The sequence below is a fragment of the Papio anubis genome, chromosome 15, assembly GCF_008728515.1.
Source record: "Papio anubis isolate 15944 chromosome 15, Panubis1.0, whole genome shotgun sequence".
Lineage (NCBI taxonomy): Eukaryota > Metazoa > Chordata > Mammalia > Primates > Cercopithecidae > Papio > Papio anubis.
In genome coordinates this window covers 59509902-59529626 of record NC_044990.1, presented here as the reverse complement: position 1 = coordinate 59529626, position 19725 = coordinate 59509902, and the positions used below count along the sequence as shown (strand labels likewise).

At 33.7% G+C, this 19725-nt stretch overlaps 1 long non-coding RNA gene across 1 annotated transcript in view; it reads right to left on the bottom strand.

The window, feature by feature from the left end:
• Positions 1-1594: 1594 nt before the first annotated feature.
• The window catches only part of LOC108582922, a 174414-nt gene continuing 156283 nt past the window's right edge, over positions 1595-19725 (bottom strand). The window contains exon 3 of the long non-coding RNA XR_004178762.1: positions 1595-4359. This is a non-coding gene — a long non-coding RNA (uncharacterized LOC108582922). The remainder of the gene's footprint in view (positions 4360-19725) is intronic.

Sequence of the window (19725 nt, the reverse complement as noted above, 5' to 3'; positions counted from 1 at the left end):
GAACCTCGCGATCACAGGTCCAACAAATAGACATTAACCCATCCACCAGGTTAAAAATGTATCCCAAGGAAGTCCACTAAACACAAATGTTCCGCTCCCATATTTTCATTAGGGCAGGGTTGCTAGCTAATCTGGTATTGGAACCCCAATTTAACTGGGCATTCCGAAAATACTATTTTATTCAATCCATATTTTAAAGATGGAGGCTAGATGTTGTTTTCCTATTACTGGAATACAGAATATATCTACACTAAAATAGAATATTTAATTATTTATAGATATTTAAAGTCAATTGTTAATACCATTCCTTTAATGCATTTTAGTAACTGCACTGTTTATTGGGAATCATTGAGTTTAAATTCAATTATTAGAAATGTATCTGAAACAGTAATTTTTTAAAAAGATTGTTTTAAATATACGTATATTAGTGTGAAGATTTTGTTTTGTTCACTACTATATGTCTGTATCCTAGAATAAAGTCAGATAATAGAAAATGAATAGTCTTAAATAATCTGAATTTAAAATAAAAATCATACCCTCCATTTGAATGTTGATGTGAAGTTTTTTTATGTGTATCTCTATTGCTTATCTAAATGCTCTCAATATTCCTATGAATTATGCAATATCAGGTTCATTTTATAGATGCAAAAACAAATTACTTTTCTTGCTGCATCTTTGCACAGCTTCTTTTATCTTACTAATATTCATTCACTAACAACCTCTAACTAGAAGATGAGGTCTCTATCTTCACTACAATTATCTTAGTCTGGATCAAATCAAAAAGTCCAGAATTTGTAATTTCTACATTAAAAACCGTAGAGCTTATAATTTTCTTTCACCACAAATCAGTCATAGTATCTTGGACAGGACAGATACAGGCTTGTTCATCTTTAATCTAACCTCATTGTGAAAACTCTGACAATGCTCACTAAAATATGTTATGGAAATTTGAAATTTGAAAAAAGAAGATATACTGATCACATTTATCTAGAGAAACAGAACCAATAGAATGTGTATGTATGTATGTGTCTGTATATGTGTGTATGAAGATTTATTATAAGGACTTGTCTCATGAAATTATGGAGGCTAGTGAGTCAAAAATCTGCAGTGTGCAGGATGGGCTGGCAGGCCCAAGATTTGAGTTTTTAAGTAAACTTTTTATACAACCCAATGAAAACTTGTAAACATAAAAACTTCAGCTTTTGATTCAAGTGTCCAATGATAACGCCAAGGCTGGAGTGCTTAGGAAGTAAACATTCATTTAAGAAGTATTTCATTTAAGAAGTATTCCTTTAAGAAATATTTCAGACTGGGAACGGTGGCTCCGCCTGTAATCACAGCACTTTGGGTGGCCAAGGTGGGCGGATCATGAAGTCAGGAGTTTGAAACCAGCCTGGCCAATATGGTGAAATGCTGTCTCTACTAAAAATACAAATACTAGCCAGGCATTGTGGCGGGCACCTGTAGTCCCAGCTATTCAGGATTCTGAGGCAGGAGACTCGCTTGAACCCAGGAGGCAGAGGTTGCAGTGAGCCAAGATCGCACCACTGCACTCCAGCGTGGGTGACAGAGTGAGACTACGTCTCACAAAAAAAAAAAAAAAAAAAAAAAAAGAAGTATTGAGTAAACATTCATTTAAGAAGTATTTCTTAGGTACTTCCTGAATACATCCTAGGCAAGGGGTTTGTGGTAAGCATGCTCTAGATTTTTCTCATTTCTCTCAATAAGTTAAATAGATTTCAGATTCAAAATTATTTAGGTTGATTGAATATTTCATGGGGGAATTCGATTTTATGAAGATCTAGAATGCTTTAAATTTCATGAGAAGTCCTCAGAAATGCTTTATAATATGTATTCATTATTTTTATTATGGCTTCTTAACCTTGATGTGTTTAGGGACATTACTGTGCTATTTTTAAGAGCAGGTGCTTTGGAGTAGCACCCTTAGGTTCTAAGCATCGTCCCAGGCACTTGACACGCAATGGTAAATATGACAAACACTGCCATGGGCCTCAAAACTATTTTCCAACCATTACAGGTGACAATAGTCCTGACCTTCTCTGTGTCCCGCAGAACTAAATCTCTCTATTATATATTTTAGCACCGAAACCTACTTCAGGGGTGTTTTCTCTTCTGTGAATGTGCCTAACCACAATGCTAAACACAGAGTCTATTCAATACAAATTGACTAGTTGAATTGAATTAGGCATGAGGTGCATTTTCAGTGAAAGGCTTCCAATAAAGAGCAGCACTTACTATTTTCTGCCAGAAACAATATGTGGCACTGGTTGAAAGAAAAGATAAAGTGGTATATTTTCAGCTCGGATCACATATTTTCAGCTCGGATCAGTTAGTGGCAGTAATATTCTGTATGTAGTTTTTCCATATTTATTTCTCAGAATCATAAAAATAGGGTATTTTAACGCTGGACATTTCTCAGAGTTTGGTTATAGTTTTCTAAAGATGTTTTTAGAGGAGTATATGCTTTCTTGCTGTAACTCCTGTTTTGTGTTGACCTCGCACTATTGCAACAATACTTGCGTCTTTTTTTCCCATTAGTCAAATTTAAAAAATATTCACGGTTTTCATACACGCAGTGTGTGTTTGTGTGCGTGTGTCTGTCTCTGTGGATTATGACAATGTTGCATGCATGTCTTAGCATTTTATATTAGTATTCTATTTAACAACATATAAAATTTTCTATGTCAATATGAGTATTAATAAACATGACTTTTAAATGATTCTGTAATATTTCATCATACAAAGTCACTATATAAACAGGCTCCAAATGATTCAAATTTAAGTTACCAATTCTATCATCATCATAAAAGTGACCACCTAGGTAATGAATATTTGTGCTTCATTTCATTTTTTCTCTTCTCACGTATCTCTTTCTTTTTATCTCTTATGTATAACAGCAATAATAAAATACAAATTCATAACCCATGTTTGAGTAATGGATATGCTATTTGCAGGTGATGAGAAGCCACATTGTTCTTCACTCTATTCTTTCAATTTCTGGATCAAAGACCACAATTCACAGTGGAAGAGATTTTGGCATCCAGATGGGATGGCAACCAGGCCACAGGAAATGTTTTCTGACAACTTAGAGATTCACTTTTCGGAAATACGCCATGACCATTGCCTAGGGATCTGAAAACATGAGATGGTATTCTCAAGGTAAAAGCAACTCAACTCAAAATGTTGCTTTTCACATAAGAGAGAAAATGAAAATCAATTGCAGCTCTCTGTATAAAAAGAGAGCAAAGAATAACCATGCATGCTTCTGAAAGTTTTATCTTCTTGTAAGGATTAAAGTAAAAAAAAAGTATTTTCAAGGGTAACAATTAGTCTATATTTTGAGGTTCTAAAATCAATTTTTAACAAAGACTAGAAATAAAGAATTATATTGCCTCTAAGTGTAGATGAATCATACTTTATAAATACAGTAAGAATATTGAAGTTATTGGTACACTAAGAAAGTAATAAAATTAAATGTAACTGTGAATATCAATGTGTGTGTTAGTATATGAATTAAATAGCATTTAAACTCTCACCAAAGAAAGATGATAGATGATACATAGATAGATAGATACATAGATAGATATAGATAGATAGATAGATAAAGATAGAGAGATAGATAGATAGATAGATAAATAGATCCTCAAAGGGAATTTTACTGAATGCTTGTGTAGCTTAATTATAAGTAAGTAAAAATAATTGAATCTTAGAGTACATTGAATTTTAAAGCTGGAAAAGTTTTTAAGAATGAAATAATTTAGTTCCTTTGCTTCACCAGTATGAAAACTGAATTTAAAAAAATAAAAATCAATTTAGCTGATGCTTAAGCAATTTAAAAAGAGTAAAAACTTTCTTTGTTTAAATGAATCATAATTAAAATAACTTTTGAGACAATTTATTGATTGAAAGCTGAATGAGAATCATTGGCAATGTAGACATTACAAAAATCACAGGTCAGGAAGAGTACTGGCTTTTCTTTTAGGCCTATCTGGAGAATGTATCTAGCAAGTAAATATATATAAGGCATAAGAGTTTACCTGCATTTCTAATATGATAAAGTCAAGTGAAATGTGAAGATTTCAGAGGGCAGCCATAAATGTCATCATAAGTAGAGTTAGAACACAGATTAGGAACAATTTAAACAGTTAGAAAAGCTAATGCAAAGGTCATGCTACTCACAAACCATGAGGACTTCAATTTTCATGACATTTTCTCTAAGGATGTGAAGTTCACAATCTCCAAAGGACCATTTAAGTTCTATCTCATAAAACTGGAAGGCTTTCTTTTTTCACAGTCAATGACCAACTAATAAGACAAGTGATTAGAGAGAAAGCAGTCCTAAGAAACAGAGCAAACATAATAAAATTACTTGGCATTCTTAATTTGGAAACTCTACTAATTTAATCAGATCCAGCAAGTTTGATGAATACAAATATTGGAGCCTGAAGGAGATATACTGAATATCAGAATACTAGATTAATTAAATATAATGAATAATAGAAAACAAACTAAAACATCAGGCTGAAGCTACAGGAGGCAAATTCCAGTTATTTATTTATTGTCTTGATCAGGTTATTTAATTTTTCTGAGTTAAAATTTTCATATTTTGTAAACTAAAATAAATATATATTTATTTCAAGATTCCTGGGCATTAAAGTAACAGCATATATAAAAGTTCTTATATAGTTAATACATACTTATACATTTTAAAAATCATAGCCTAAAATATAGGTTATAAAATATTGCATGTGATTTGGATAAACAATTGAAAATTAAATACATAATGGAAACAAAATAAATATATCACTTTCATGCTTACATATGTGCAGAGACAAGCTTGGCTGGGAAGACCCTAACTCAGCAGTGCTAGAGGAATTAAAGACACACACAGAAATATAAAGGTGTGGAATGGGAAATCAGGGCTCTCACAGCCTTCAGAGCTGAGAGCCTCAAACAGAGATTTACTTACATATTTATTGACAGCAAGTCAGTGATACACATCATTTCTATAGATAATATATTAACTAAAAGTATTCCTTATGTGAAATAAAGGAATGGACTGAAATAAAGATGGGCTCTGGCTAGTTATCTACAGTAGGAGCATGTCCTTAATGCACAGATCACTCATACTATTGTTTGTGGTTTAAGAACACCTTTAAGCGGTTTTCTGCCCTGGGTGGGCCAGGTGTCCCTTGCCCTCATTCCGGTAAATCCACAACCTTCCAGTGTGGGCGTTATGGCCACCACGAACATGTCACAGTGCTGCAGAGATTTTGTTTATGGCCAGTTTTTGGGCCCATTTATGGCCAGATTTTGGGGGCCTATTCCCAACGCATATGTAAAATGAAGATGAGAATAGAGAATTGATATGGTTTGGCTGCATCTCTACCCAAATCTCATCTTTAATTGTTGCTCGCATAATCCTCATGTGTTGTGGGAGGGACCCAGCGGGAAGTAATTGAATCATGGGGGCAGGTGTTTCCCATTCTGTTCCCATGAGAGTGAATAATTCTCCTGGGATCTGATGGTTTTATAAAGGGCAGTTCCCCTGCCCATGTTCTCTTATCTGCTGCCATGTAAGATGTGCCTTTGCTCCTCCTTTGTCATCTGCCATGATTGTGAGGCCTAAAATATACGTTGTACAATATTGCATGTGATTTGGATAAATAATTGAAAATTAAATACATAAGGGAGACAAAATAAATATATCCTCCCCAGTCATGTGGAACTGTGAGTTCATTAAACCTCTTCCCTTTATAATTACCCAGTCTCCAGTATGTCATTATTAGTAGCATGAGAACAGACTAATACAAGAATTTTTCTTAATGTAATCAGAATCAAATGCTAAATCTTAGCTATCTGAATATTTAAAGTAAAAGCCTTCTTATCTTATTTGTTGAAATGATGTCTTTACCATATAATTTTATTTTTATAATTTGACTAGATATATTAGCACCTTGTATAGTATTTTTGCAAAATATGGCTTCATTTTCCATTTAACAAGTCCCAGTCTTTCTTAAGCAATAAGAACATTGGAATGAAGATAAGAATAAAGTAGAATTGCAATGCTACCTTTATACTTCCACAAAAGATGAAGAACAGTTCACATTTACATAAAATTATATTTTCATTGAATTAAGTTAAGAAGAGTTGAATAATATCTTCCTTCTGACATATGGGAGTACAACATTCCAGACCAAAAGCATTGCATTTTAAGTAGTTGTCTCTGGAACGCCTGCTTTCCAATAATTACCTTGATTCTAGTGAGAAATACTTGCTTATCTCCCTCCCAATTAATAATTATTGCCCTTGTTTTATTTGCATGTCCCAGGTACTGAAAAACTGAAATGATATATTTGACTCAGGAGGAAAATATTAAAAATAATTCCCTTGTTATAAGTTTTGGTGATGTTATTCTTTATATATCTCACACATTTATCATACTAGGACAGCTTTGACATTATTTCTTATTATTAAGTTTAATACCACTGTCTTATTTACTAAATCTTTTGTTTATCTGTCATACTTTGTGCTTCTATATTTTGGGCTCTATATAGGAAACCAGGGAAGATATAGATGTTCCACATAAAAATCAAATTCACATATGATGCCATCAGCGAAATACCAAAAATGGCTGCTTGGAAGCTGCAAATGCCATACAAATATTCTTATGGCAATGAGGCTAGAAATGGGGAAAAAGTGAGAGGCTTCCTCAGTTTCTAACTGTCTTAATTGAGAATCGCAACCACCCTGTGTGTTTGCAGAGGAAATAGAGACTTTGTAAGCTTCTTCAATCTATTGCTTAAGAACATGTGGAGAAAGGGAATACTGGACATTTGGAAGAGCTCACATAGTGTTGCTGAAACTCCATTTTAGACTGAGAACTGCTCTTAGACATATTTGTCCTGAAAGTTTGATGGGAACTTCTCTTGTCGAAAGTTGCGCTAAACTACCACAAGGGGTTTTTCTTAGAGTTCTTTCATCAGGGACCCTGTGACAAGTAATAAAAGCTGCAAAACAGAATGCCAAGCAATACTCTTAGGGTAAGATATGGTATGTTAAAGCCTGTTGGACTGTTTATAGGTTATTTGGTGAATGTAAATATATCAAACATTACTACACTTTTCTGTATGTGATCACTTAATTTTAAAAATATTGTACTTACTTGCTCCTTATCTCATTATATATGCCAATTTCAAAATATACCACATGAATGTATCCTGTTTTAACTGTAGAAAAGGGGAAAAATATTTTTCAACCAGACTGGCAAATACAACATAAATGTTTAAAATGTTTATCACAAAGGACATCTTTTACATTTAGAATACTACTCTGCCATCTAGGGGAAAACTAAGAATCTAACACCCAGTGGGAGAAAAATTCAACTAGAATGAATTCTTCATACTTAGAATGCAAAATTATGCCAAGTAAATAGTGTAAAAGGCCGGATCCGGTGGTTTACGCCTGTAATCCCAGCACTTTGGGAGGCCGAGGCAGGCAGATCATGAGGTCAGGAGTTCGAGACCAGCCTGGTCAGCATAGTGAAACTCACTCTCTACTAAAAATACGAAAAATTAGCCTGGCATGGTGGCACGTGCCTGTAGTCCCAGCTACTCAGGAGGCTGATGCAGGAGAATTGCTTGAACCCAGCAGGTGGAGGTTGCAGTGAGCCGAGATCGTGCCATTGCACTCCAGCCTGGCAACAGAGTAAGACTCCGTCTCAAAAAAAATTAAAATATATATATATACACACACACACATATACACACACACACACGCATATATATACATATATAGTGTAAAGTCACCATCAACAGTAAGATTTTTTACTAACCTTGTTAATGTAGATCATAGAGGTAATAACACCAAAAAGACAATATTTACAAAAATAAATCGACACGTGTTTAGCAGCAAAACGAGTAAAATGTGACTATATTGATCTTTGCTTCTTTTCGTTATACAGATGATATCTAATCTTCAAATAAATTGCATCTGAAAATTATTTGCTCTCTTTGTGTCTCATTTATAAAATTCTTTGGCCGCAAATGTAGTGTTGGAATGCAGTTTCTAACTGCTGATGCCTTTTTCTTTTTAGATGATTGACCTTTATGTTCAATGTCGTAAATATATTAAAGCCACTCTCCACACCTCCTTGCATATATAACAAGAGCAAAAGCACTGACTGTGCATTCACAGGTCACTTTCATAGAATGTTTAAATTTTTAAAAATATTTCTAATCCAGTATTGCTTTTTCTTAAGGAAGTGAAAGAGGTATTGCTTAAATAATTTTTCTGGGAATAGCAGTTTGCTGATTATATATGTATGTAATATGTCATCAAGAAATAGAGAGAATGTTACATATTATGTAATATATAATATAGCATATTATATAATACATAATCAAGAAATAGAAATCTCTCTCTCTCTCTCTATATATATATATATATACACAATCTATATATCATGTAGTCCCCCTCTATATATATATGGGGAGGGACTACGTAACGATATATAGATTGTAATGCATCACTAACTTTTGTTGTTGTTGCCATTGCTGTTTCTTGCCTATGTTCAGCTTAGCACATTCCCTTTGTGTACAATCTGTGATTTCAGGCACAAAAATAAAGGAAGGTGCATGAAAAAGTCACTTTTCATTATTATGGAGCGAATTTCTGTTAGGCAACAAGAAAACTCTCAGTAGCTTGTACTGAACTCCTGCTGTCTTTTAAAAGGTCTTTATGCAAATTGGCATTTTTATGTAGGTTACCTTGTGAAGAGAAGCTAATTCGGCGAAGGTCAATTTATCTCAAAGCAAGTGTGAAATGTGTAGTTTGTTGAATTGATCTATTATTTCATTTAATATTAAAATAAACCACAATTCAGTTCAGGTGAAAGCCAAACTGTTAAAATGACCATAACTCATGAATAAAATAAAATATGTACTTTTCAAAATAGTTAGATAATGAGATCTATTCCGTCATCAAATAAATGACTTTTTGGAAACTATTAACAAGAAAGAGTATATTATTGTTCTAAGAAAAATGTGGGCCAGGAGCGATGGCTCACGCCAGTAATTGCAGCACTTTGGGAGGCTGATGGGGGAGGATCAACTGAGGTCAGTAGTTCGAGACCAGCCTGGCCAGCATGGTGAAACCCCATCTCTATAAATATACAAAAATTAACCAGGCATGGTGGCGCCTGCCTGTAATCCCAGCTACTCAGGAGGTTGAGGTAGGAGAATTGCTTGAACCCAGGATGGGGAGGTTGCAGTGATCTGAGATCATGCTGCTGAACTCCACCCAGGGTGACAGAGTGAGACTTGGTCTCAAAAAAAAAAGATACAAAAATGTGTTTGCTTGTTTTTTCTATTAGTATCTCAGTACAGTTTCATTGTGCCCTTCTGAATTATTAAGGCTTAATATCTAAAATGATCTTTTCTGTCTTTCTAAAAAGACTCTTTAAATGTAAAATAGAATACAGATGCAAGAAAACTATAAACAGCAGTCACATGGCTTAGTAAATTATTATAAATTTTAATAATGTAAAAACTACAAAATCCAAGAAATATAACAAAGTCACAAACATAGAGACTCCTCATGGGCTCAGATTCAGTCTCAAAACCACCCTTTCCCTCAAGATCAGCCGGCATCCTGACTCGTATATTAGTCATTTCCTTTCATCTTATCAACATTTTATCCTCCAGGTGTGCTTCGCAAATTACAATTTAGTCTTGCCAACTTTATTTTATGTTTCAGTCTTTTTTAATCTACAGATTCCCTTCTGTCCTTTTTGTTTCCTTGTAACTTATCTGTTGAAAATCATGTGGTGTTTGACCTTTAGATTTTTTTGCAGTCTGGATTTTGCTGATTGCATACTCATTTCAGGATGTTCCTCTGTCATTTACACCTTTTGCAAATTGTCAGTTGGCCACAGAGTTTTCATCAGATTCGTTTTCAATTCCTTTGGCAAGACTATAGGTATTGTCTTGTCTTATCAAGAGGCATGTCTTGTGGTATAAACAGTGGTTGACCTTCCGTGACTAAATCAATTGCTGCCTAGTGAGTAGCAAATGGCAATAGTCAAATTAAAGGTAAAAATACAGTTCAACTACTGCCTGAGTCCACTTGGGCCACTATAACAAATAATCACAAACTAGAAATTTATTTCTCATAGTTCTGGAAGCTGGAATGTCCACGGCCAAGGCAGACTCAGTGTCTAATCAGAGCCCAGTTCCTGGCTTATAGACAGTGCCTTGTTTCTGTGTCCTTACATGGTGGAAGGGATGAGGAATGTCTCTCAGACCTCTTATAAGGGCATGAATCTTATTCACAAGGGGCCCAACCTATTACTTAATCATTGCCCAAAGGCCCCACCTCCTGAAACCATCCAACTTGGGAGTGAGGATTTCAAAACAGAGATTTTGGGGAGACAAGTATTCAGACCATAGCAACTACTATTTGGTTTCATAGTAATATAACTCCTTTGGAAGGACAGGATAAATCTTTTCCTTTTGTATCTTATTTTAAGGATAATGATTTGCTTCCCTATTATTTTCCTAAAATTGGCTAGCTATTATTATTAAGAAATTATAACTTTAAACATATTTGATGAATCTAAGTTAGTCTTATATATCATCACTTTTGGAGCTCAAATTGTAAAATGTTTGACAGTGGCAGCCTCTTCAATATGACACCTGAGTCTTTTTGACATAACCCTTAGCTATCTAAAAAAGAAAAGGCATGTCTATTACTGGACACAAAGATTATTTATCTCAATTTTTATTGTTTATATACATAACATGTCTGTAATCCAATAAAGAAATACACATATACACTATGAATATAAATCATCCACATTAAATAGATATCAAAAGAAGAAGATACATAAAGGGCCCAAATGTTGGAATTACTAGGAAAAAAAATACTTATAAATAACTTTTGCATTGTAAAGAATCTAGTGGAAAAGGTATCAAATATGCATGACCAGATATAGAATATTATAATATACAGAAATGGAAACTCTAAAAATGAGATTAATGAAAACACATGCATGTACACACACAAATAAACACACATGCATACATACGTGTAAGAAATGAAACTGTCCTCAGTGGGTTATCAGCAAATTGAACACAGCAGAGAAAAGAATCACTGAATTTGAAGACAATTGTTAAAAGTTATTCCAACTGAAATTTTTTAAAAAGTTGGAAAAAGAAACAGAACAAATACAAACTGATCTCAGAGAAATGAAAACTTATTTCCACACAAAATTCTGCTCATGAGGCCAGGCGCGGTGGCTCATGCCTGTAATCCCAGCACTTTGGGAGGCCCAGGTGGGCAGATCACCTGCAGTTAGGAGTTCAAGACCAATCTGACCAAATGGTGAAACTCCATCTCTACTAAAAATACAAAATTAGCTGGGCGTGGTGGCACATACCTTTAATCCCAGCTACTCAGGAGGCGGAGGCAGGAGAATCGATTAAACCTGGGAGGCAGAGGTTGCAGTGAGCTGAGATTGTGACACTGCACTCCAGCCTGGCGACACAGCAAGACTCTGTCCCAAAATAAAAAAAAATAATAATAATACCCAAAAATACGTAGTAGCACACGATTAATACATGCAACAACTTGGATGGATCTCAAGAACATTATTCTGGGTGAACAAAAGTTAATCTTAAAAAGTTGTGTGGCTTCATTTATATAACATTTTCAAAATAACAAAATCAGAGATATGGAGAACGTACTAGTGATTGATATGGATTAAGAAAGGGGTGAGAAGCAACTTTAAAAGAATAGCACAAACTATTGCCTTGCCAATTTCCAACTTTTTAAATTTATTTTTGATAGCAATTTATATATATATATTAATTTTATTATTACTCCATTTTTATGCCTTCGTATTTATTTATTTCTTCAAACATTTTAATATACTGTGCTGTACTTGTCATAGATTTTCTAGACTGAAATTTAATTCTCTTGTTTTTCTTCTTTATTTGGGAAGTGAAGTTTATGGATTTTCTTCTGTGGATTTTTCTAGATTGAATACACAGATTCTAGTATGTTGGACTATCTTCATTGCTATTTTCAATGTTTTGTAATTATGTATACTTGTGTCTCTCTTAGGCAGAAACATATATAAAGGCATGTTTTCTTTTTGCCATGTTGATGGGAGCTTTTTTTCCAGTTGTGTTTAATTTCTGATTTTATTGCATTTTGCTCCAATATTTTTATATGATTTTCATTTTTATAATTTATAGAATTATTTTAGTACAGCCTAAGATACAGTCAATAACAATATTATTTTTAATTTAGTTAAAAAGTCTATTCCCTAATAATAGAGGAGTTCAATATATGAGACTGTGTATATATGTGTGAATATATATATATATAGTGTATATGTGTATATATATACACACTTTCTACATAAAAAGAGTATAAAATATTTTGTGATCCTCAAAACTATTGGGAGAGTGATATCAGCACTCTCCTACTAAAATAGGAGAGTGATCCATTAGTAATGAATGTTACATAGCATTTCATTCCATAAATGTATGAAATATTATATATCCATTATGCTGATAATTTATGAGTTTTCAATTTGGGACTGTGATGAATAGAGCTGGTAACAGCAGCTAACTAAAGGCCATTAAATGAACATATTTATGTGCCTCTGCTGGGTTTAAACCTAAAAATGGAATTTCTGTGTCAGAGGGTATTCAGATGTTCATCTTTAACAGATACTGGCAAAGACTTTTTTAAGGTGTTTGTCAGATATTCTCTTTTCACCAATATTCTGTGACTTTTCTGGTTGCTAAATGTTTTTGCCAGTATTTTGTATTTAATTAAAAATATTTTAACAACAATAGGTAATATATTGTCTCCTATGAAATGCTTGTTCTTTTGTCTATTTCTGCTAGAATAATCTTTTTGAAATTGATTTATAATAAATCTTTATTTATATATTTACTAATATTTATAGTAATTTTTATATGCTATAGATAATAATACTTTGTTAAATATCTTTATTGTGAATATGTTTTCTCATATTTTGGGATACACGATTTCTTAAATGCAATGAAGTCTAATTTACTAGTTTCCAGGTTTTTTTTGAGTGCTCTCAGTGTCCTAGATAAAGATTTGTGCCTTTCTCTAAGGACATACAAATATCCTCCTGTGTATTCTTCTCAAAACTTTATTGGTTACCTGTGTACATTTAGATCTACAATTAATATGGATTGATTATGTTTATCCTTGCAATTAAAGATCAAGAGAAAATTATTTTCTATACAGTTTTCCAATTCATTTGGCATTATATAGTAACAAAATCAGTCGTTCATCACTGTATATATGAGGATCTACTTCTGGACATAATATACTTTTTAAAACATTGATAGACTTTATTGTTTAGAGCTGTTTCAGGTTTGTAGACAAAAATTAGTGGAAACTATAGTAAGCTGCTTTGTGCTTCCCTCACCTAACACTCCTTCCACACAGCTTCCCTTTTTATCAATATTTTGAAATACTATGGTACATTTCTTACAATCGATGAGAAAATATGATACATTACTATTAACGAAATTCCATAGTTTCCATTAGGGTTCACTCTTTGTATTGTACAAGCTATGGGCTTTGACAAAACCATAATGAGAAGTAACCACCATTATAGTATCATAACCACCTATTTATCCCTCCCTCCCTTCCCACCAACCACTGGAAACCACAGCTCTTACTGTTTTTATTATCTTTTCCAGAAAGACATATAGTTAGAATCAGTCTGGTATGTAGCCTTTTCAGATTAGCTACTTTTATTTAATACTTGACAATATTTATATGAGTATCCTCCATGTCTTTTTGTTACTCGATACTTCATTTTTTTATAACTGAATAAAATTCCATTGCAAGGATTACCAGTCCATTTATCCATTCACCTACAAGATTACATCTTGGTTGCTTCCAAATTGTGGCAATTAAGAAAAAATGCTATAACCATTAATGTGCAGGTTTTTGTGAGGACATATGTTTTAAGTAAATACTCATACCAAGAGTATGATTACTAGATCTTACCATAAGACGAGGTTTAGTTTTGTAAGAAACTGCAAATTGTCTTCCAAAGTGGCTGTACAATTTTAGTTTTCCACCAATAATAAATGACAGTTTCTTTTGCTCCACGTTCTTTTGTTTGGTTGTATTAGGATTTTAAATCTCCTTAATTATAAGATTGGGAATTAGTCAAACTATATGTCTTCTGGAAAAATAAACCTAGTAATATATGTTGATGATGAAAATAATAGTCTGGGGTACAGTAAATGACATTTTGTATGGCAAAAGTTAGCGCTGGCCTTCAGTCCTGCTCTGATACAAAGCCAAATAATATAGCAATTCTAATGTTAAAACTCTATGAATTACCTCCTTTCAGATTGTTCTGTGAAAACTGAGCTAGATACTCCTTTTCACAGATGGTGTCACCGGCCTGTACCCTATATGGCGATACGTGAAACAACTCGTTTCACTACGCTTGCAGATGATCAAGAACATCCGGCCTTACATCTAAATAGGAGGACCTAGAGTAGTTTACATTGAGGTCATGAAACAGCTGGGGAAGTCTCCCATGTGTACCTCTCCTGAGCATTTAATTAACTGTCTGCGATATCTGTAACCTCTTCAAAACAGTCTGCATAGTCATTTGGATAAACATTTAAAATATTCTACATTTATTAGTATTCTAATAAATAATTACAGCTACCACTGAATCTACAACATACATTTACTGGCACATAAAACAAATTGCAAAGTGTGATTGCTTATATATTCTTCTGAATAATATGAAAGAACCACTTAGAAACTATGGCACTTCACACCTATATGGTCAACTGTGTATACCTTAAAGGGTTTTCACATGGGATTTAGATTAAACATACCTGCACATGTGCATTAAATATAATAAATATAATAGGTATTATGTATAAGTATTTCATATGAATATTTTTGGATATTCATGTTTATAAGCTGTTACATTTGAAGTAAAATTCACTCCATACAGCTATGAAAAAATGTGTATTAAAAAATAAAGTATCTCAACTAGTTTCCTTTTTTAAAGCAGAATTCAAAGAAAATAATGTCCAATTCTGCCTATACTGATAGATGACATTAATGAGATAGTGCGTTTATTGTGTTATTCTCAGTGTCTGCAACTTCACTATAACATAAGGAGAAATTACCCAATCTTTTTTCATAAGGATGACAACTTGCACTTTGGCAAATAATGACTAAAATGACTTTGTACAAATATTTTTCATCCATAAGCCTTATTCTCAAAGTTATCGGGATTTAAATTAATCATTATTATGTTTTTATAATGTCACCTTTTAAGGAACTCAAGATTGATAGGTATAATTTGAAGGGCAGTGCGCCCCAAACATCTAAATACCCACTGCACATATCATGCTGACTGATATCTCACTATTAAAGATTTATTCCACTGGGATAGAGTTTTAAGAAATTTACATATTCAAAATATCCAAAGAAGAGGTAAATTTAAAAATTTGAAAGCTCACACTAAGTCTCTATTTTTACCAGTGGCTACCTGATCAGGCAGGAACTAGACAAAAGCTAGGTGAAAACAAGTTAGAGAGAAAGGGATAAGAGACAGCAGAAGCACTCACTTTCTATAGGGTCAGGAGAGGGTGCCAGAGCTCCACTGCTTATACTTTACATATGTAGGGACAGCCAATCTTGTATACATACTCACGAATCTGAGAGTATAACAACATTTTGCCAACCTAGCTCTTAACATTGATAAAGCATGGCTTCCTCTAAATTATTATCTCTTCAAATTTAAGTGTCTTGGTTTTATTTTGGAGCATCCTCTGCCAAAAGCAGATATTAATTCTATGACACTTAATTTGTAAAAAAGCTTAATGCACAATGGTCAAGGGCATTGGAAATACACAGATGTAGATTTCATATCTAGCTCCATCAAATGCAATGTGTGACACCATATTGACTTCAATTTCCTGGTTTCCAAATATAGAGAACAAAGACAATAACACTGGGTTGAATTGCTTGCAACTAATGTTTACAGTTTATGCATATAACATACTATTTCTCACACTGAAACATTTGATAACATTTTAAATATTCATAATTGTTTTATCCAATGTAAAATATTTATAATAGTTTCTCTCCTTACCTCAAGTTTATTGTAAAGATTTAATTAAATAAGCTATGAATAATGATGTCTGGTAAAATGTAAGATGCATATAAATGGGGTAAGTGTGTGTGCTAAACTAATACTACTGTCCCTTCATTAACTTAGGAGCACTGGACAATTAGACTATTTTATTAGACTTTGCTTATTTTATAGAGTATTGTAGGACAGTGCTTCTCTGAAGAACAGACATAATCTCTGCATTAATGGGAAATCTATAGTAGGAAGCAGTCATAAGCTTTTGGTTTTATTTTGGTTTTGCTTTGGTTTTTTGCTTTTATTACCTTTAGGACATGCTTCCTCAGTGCTCGAACTCCAAACTGAGTTAGTGTTAATGCATGGATTTGAGTCTTCCTTTCTCTATTCGGGTAAATGTGGCTCTCACTGCCTCTATATTACAACATGTCAGATAAGTTTATGTGTAATGTGTTTTGAAATTATTCACAAAAATTGGTTATCCCATCCTTTATATTCTATAAGTTTTAATATGGTATTTCCTTTTGCAATAATTGGCCCATGAGTCTTTTAAATAAACTTTTGCATAATTACAGCAACAGAAATACTATGAATTTTATAGAACATGCCATGCCATGGTCTTTTTATATTTATTTATTTATTTTTTATAAACAAGGTCGTATTTTGCCACACAGGCTGAAGTGCAGTGGCACGATCAAAACTCACTACAACTTCCTAGATCTCCTGGGCTCAAGTGATTCTCTCATTTCCACTTTCTAGGTAACTGGGACTAGAGGCATGTGCTACCAGTCCCAGCAAGTTTTTATTTTTTTTAAAATTTTTTGTAGAGACAATAGTTTCACCATGTTGCCCAAACTGATCTCAAGCCTCTGGGCTTAAAAAATCTGCCTGCCTCCACCTCCCAAACTGCTGGAATTATAGGTGTGAACCACTCATTGCACCCAGCCCGTGCCATGATCTTTAAATATCAATTGGCTGCATTCTCTGCACTAGAGTAAAAATATATATACAATTTTAAAAGGCTTAAGCTGCTATAACCCAAGAAGACCATGGTGCTTTTAAAGATACTTAATCAAAGGTCAAGAATAAGAAATGTTGAATGAAAGAAAAATTTATAATCACTTTTTTAATGTAAAATAATTTTTATGTTATTTATTTAATCATTAAAGAAGAATTGTGGTTTTGATAGTTTTAAAGGTTACAATCTTGTGGTTATAATTATCATAATTACCTAACCTTATGTATGTTAGGCAAACTTTAATGAAATTCATTTTGTCACAAATTCTTTACTGAATAAACTAATTTATTTAAAAAAATAAGGAACTTAGAAATTCCCAAGTAATCTTAGTTAATACAACTAAAAGATGGCCATATGGCATGGCTGCAATAGTCATAACCGTTTTCAAAAACTCAGTTATTTTCTAGATGGAACTGTGGCCTTAGATACAATTTCAGATCTATATTTAGCTAAAATGTTGCAAAATTGGGTAAGGACATATTCCTACACTTCTAAAGCAGGCTTTTGGCCATTTGCCTACTTTATTAGACTGTATTTATTGAGTCAGAGAACATACTAGAATTAAAGGCTAGAATTCACAGTTTTGGAAACCAAATATATGTTGTAGCAGGGAGAAATATTTCTGCCTTTGATCTGTGACCAATAAATCACAAGACAGCGCCCATCTTCAGATGAAATAGAATATTTGGCCACAGTCACTTTGATATCACTCTTACTAAAGTGTCATCACGCCAGCCCTGTCAAGTACTTAATTACAGAATTGCTTTTACCGGGAAATACACACAGTTGATATTTTTCACCATATTCATCTCAAGCCTTACCACCTTTTAAGGAAACTCTTAATGTCTACATTTTTATTAATTTGTGTAATTTAATTTTGAAGTTTTTTTAATTTGGAAAAAACATTCATCGTATTTTAGGACTGTGAGAACTGAATTTTGAGTATAAATCAGAGCAATCGTTTTGGAGAGCAATTTGGTAATATTTTGAATTTTGCTATCAGACAACATAAAATTTCACATGCACACACATACACTAATATATGAACAAATATTTTTCCAGTCCCTTTGCCTGATCAACAATTAATCATTTTGTTATGAAGATGCATATCCTCTTTTATGTAGAAGAAAGTTTCTTCTATTATTTAATTGATTATTCTTCTCCTCTTTATCTTCAATTTTTTCTGTATTTCCTAATTCATGTATATCAGACCTACTTCCATTCTCCAGCTTGCTCCTCTTGTAACTGATCTTTTTGCAAAATCATATTGTTTCTAAATTTAATAAAATATGGCTGGGCACGGTGGCTCATGCCTGTAATCCCAGCACTTTGGGAGACTGAGGCGGGCGGATCACCTGAGGTCGGGAGTTCGAGACATGGAGAAACCCCGTCTCTACTAAAAGTACAAAATTAGCTGGGGTGGTGGCTCACACCTGTAATCCTAGCTACTCGGGAGGCTGAGGCAGGAGAATCGCTTGAACCGGGGAGGTGGAATTTGCGGTGAGCTGAGACTGGGGCATTCCACTCCAGCCTGGGCAACGAGAACAAAAATCCATCGCAAAAAAAAGAAAAAAAAAAAAGAAAAAGAAAATATCTTGATCTCGATTTCTCTACTGTTTAATCTTACAATCATTGCCCCCTTGATAGTATTTTATTTTAATATGCTATTTTTGTTTGTCAGTTGAAAGCATATTCTCCAAACTCAATTTGTTTTCTTCATATTGATGACATTTGTTTTCAAATATTGTAGGCACTATGTACAACATACTGTAAGGAGACAGGATGCCTTTTACAAATTACCATATTCTTTTCAAAATTCTAAAATAATCCTTTTTTCTTTTCCAACCATGGAGTCATTTAATGTGCCTAATGATATTTCTGTATTCTCTCTTTTAATACATTCTTTTTGGAAGTTTAAATGTGTTCTGTCAGATATATTGCAGACCCTTCTTCAAATACCTGTATGACAGATAAAGGGAGAAGGAAGAAATTTGTGTTGACTCTGATTTTTTTTTGTATTCTGCTGATCCAGTTTGCCATAATGCGTGCAGGCTTAGTTAATCATGTGGGCAGCTGTAAACTAGGCCGGGGGCCTGAACTTTGTTGAGTTGTTCCAAGCAGGAACTCTGGTAACTGTAGATTCTGAGTCATGCTTAGGGGCACCTGCTCCCCTGTAACCACCACACTTGCTAGCTTGACAGCATCCTCAGTTTTTGCCAGATTGGGAGCTTAACAAGGATCAATGCCAAGTCAGAATTCTACTGGAGTGAACTGCCAGGCAAGGCAAGTATAGGGCACAAGACACCGTTGCTCAAGGTTTTGTTTGCTTTGCTCTGTGTTTCGGTACTAGCTCAAAGATAGTTGGTGCACAGTTCCTCTTTTCTAAAAGATACAATTGCCCTTTTACAAACCCCACTACAATGCCTACATTTTACTCGGGCCACATTTCATGCCAAGTGTTGGTTAGAGATGAGTTTTGTGCCCAGGACATCACGGAGGTAGC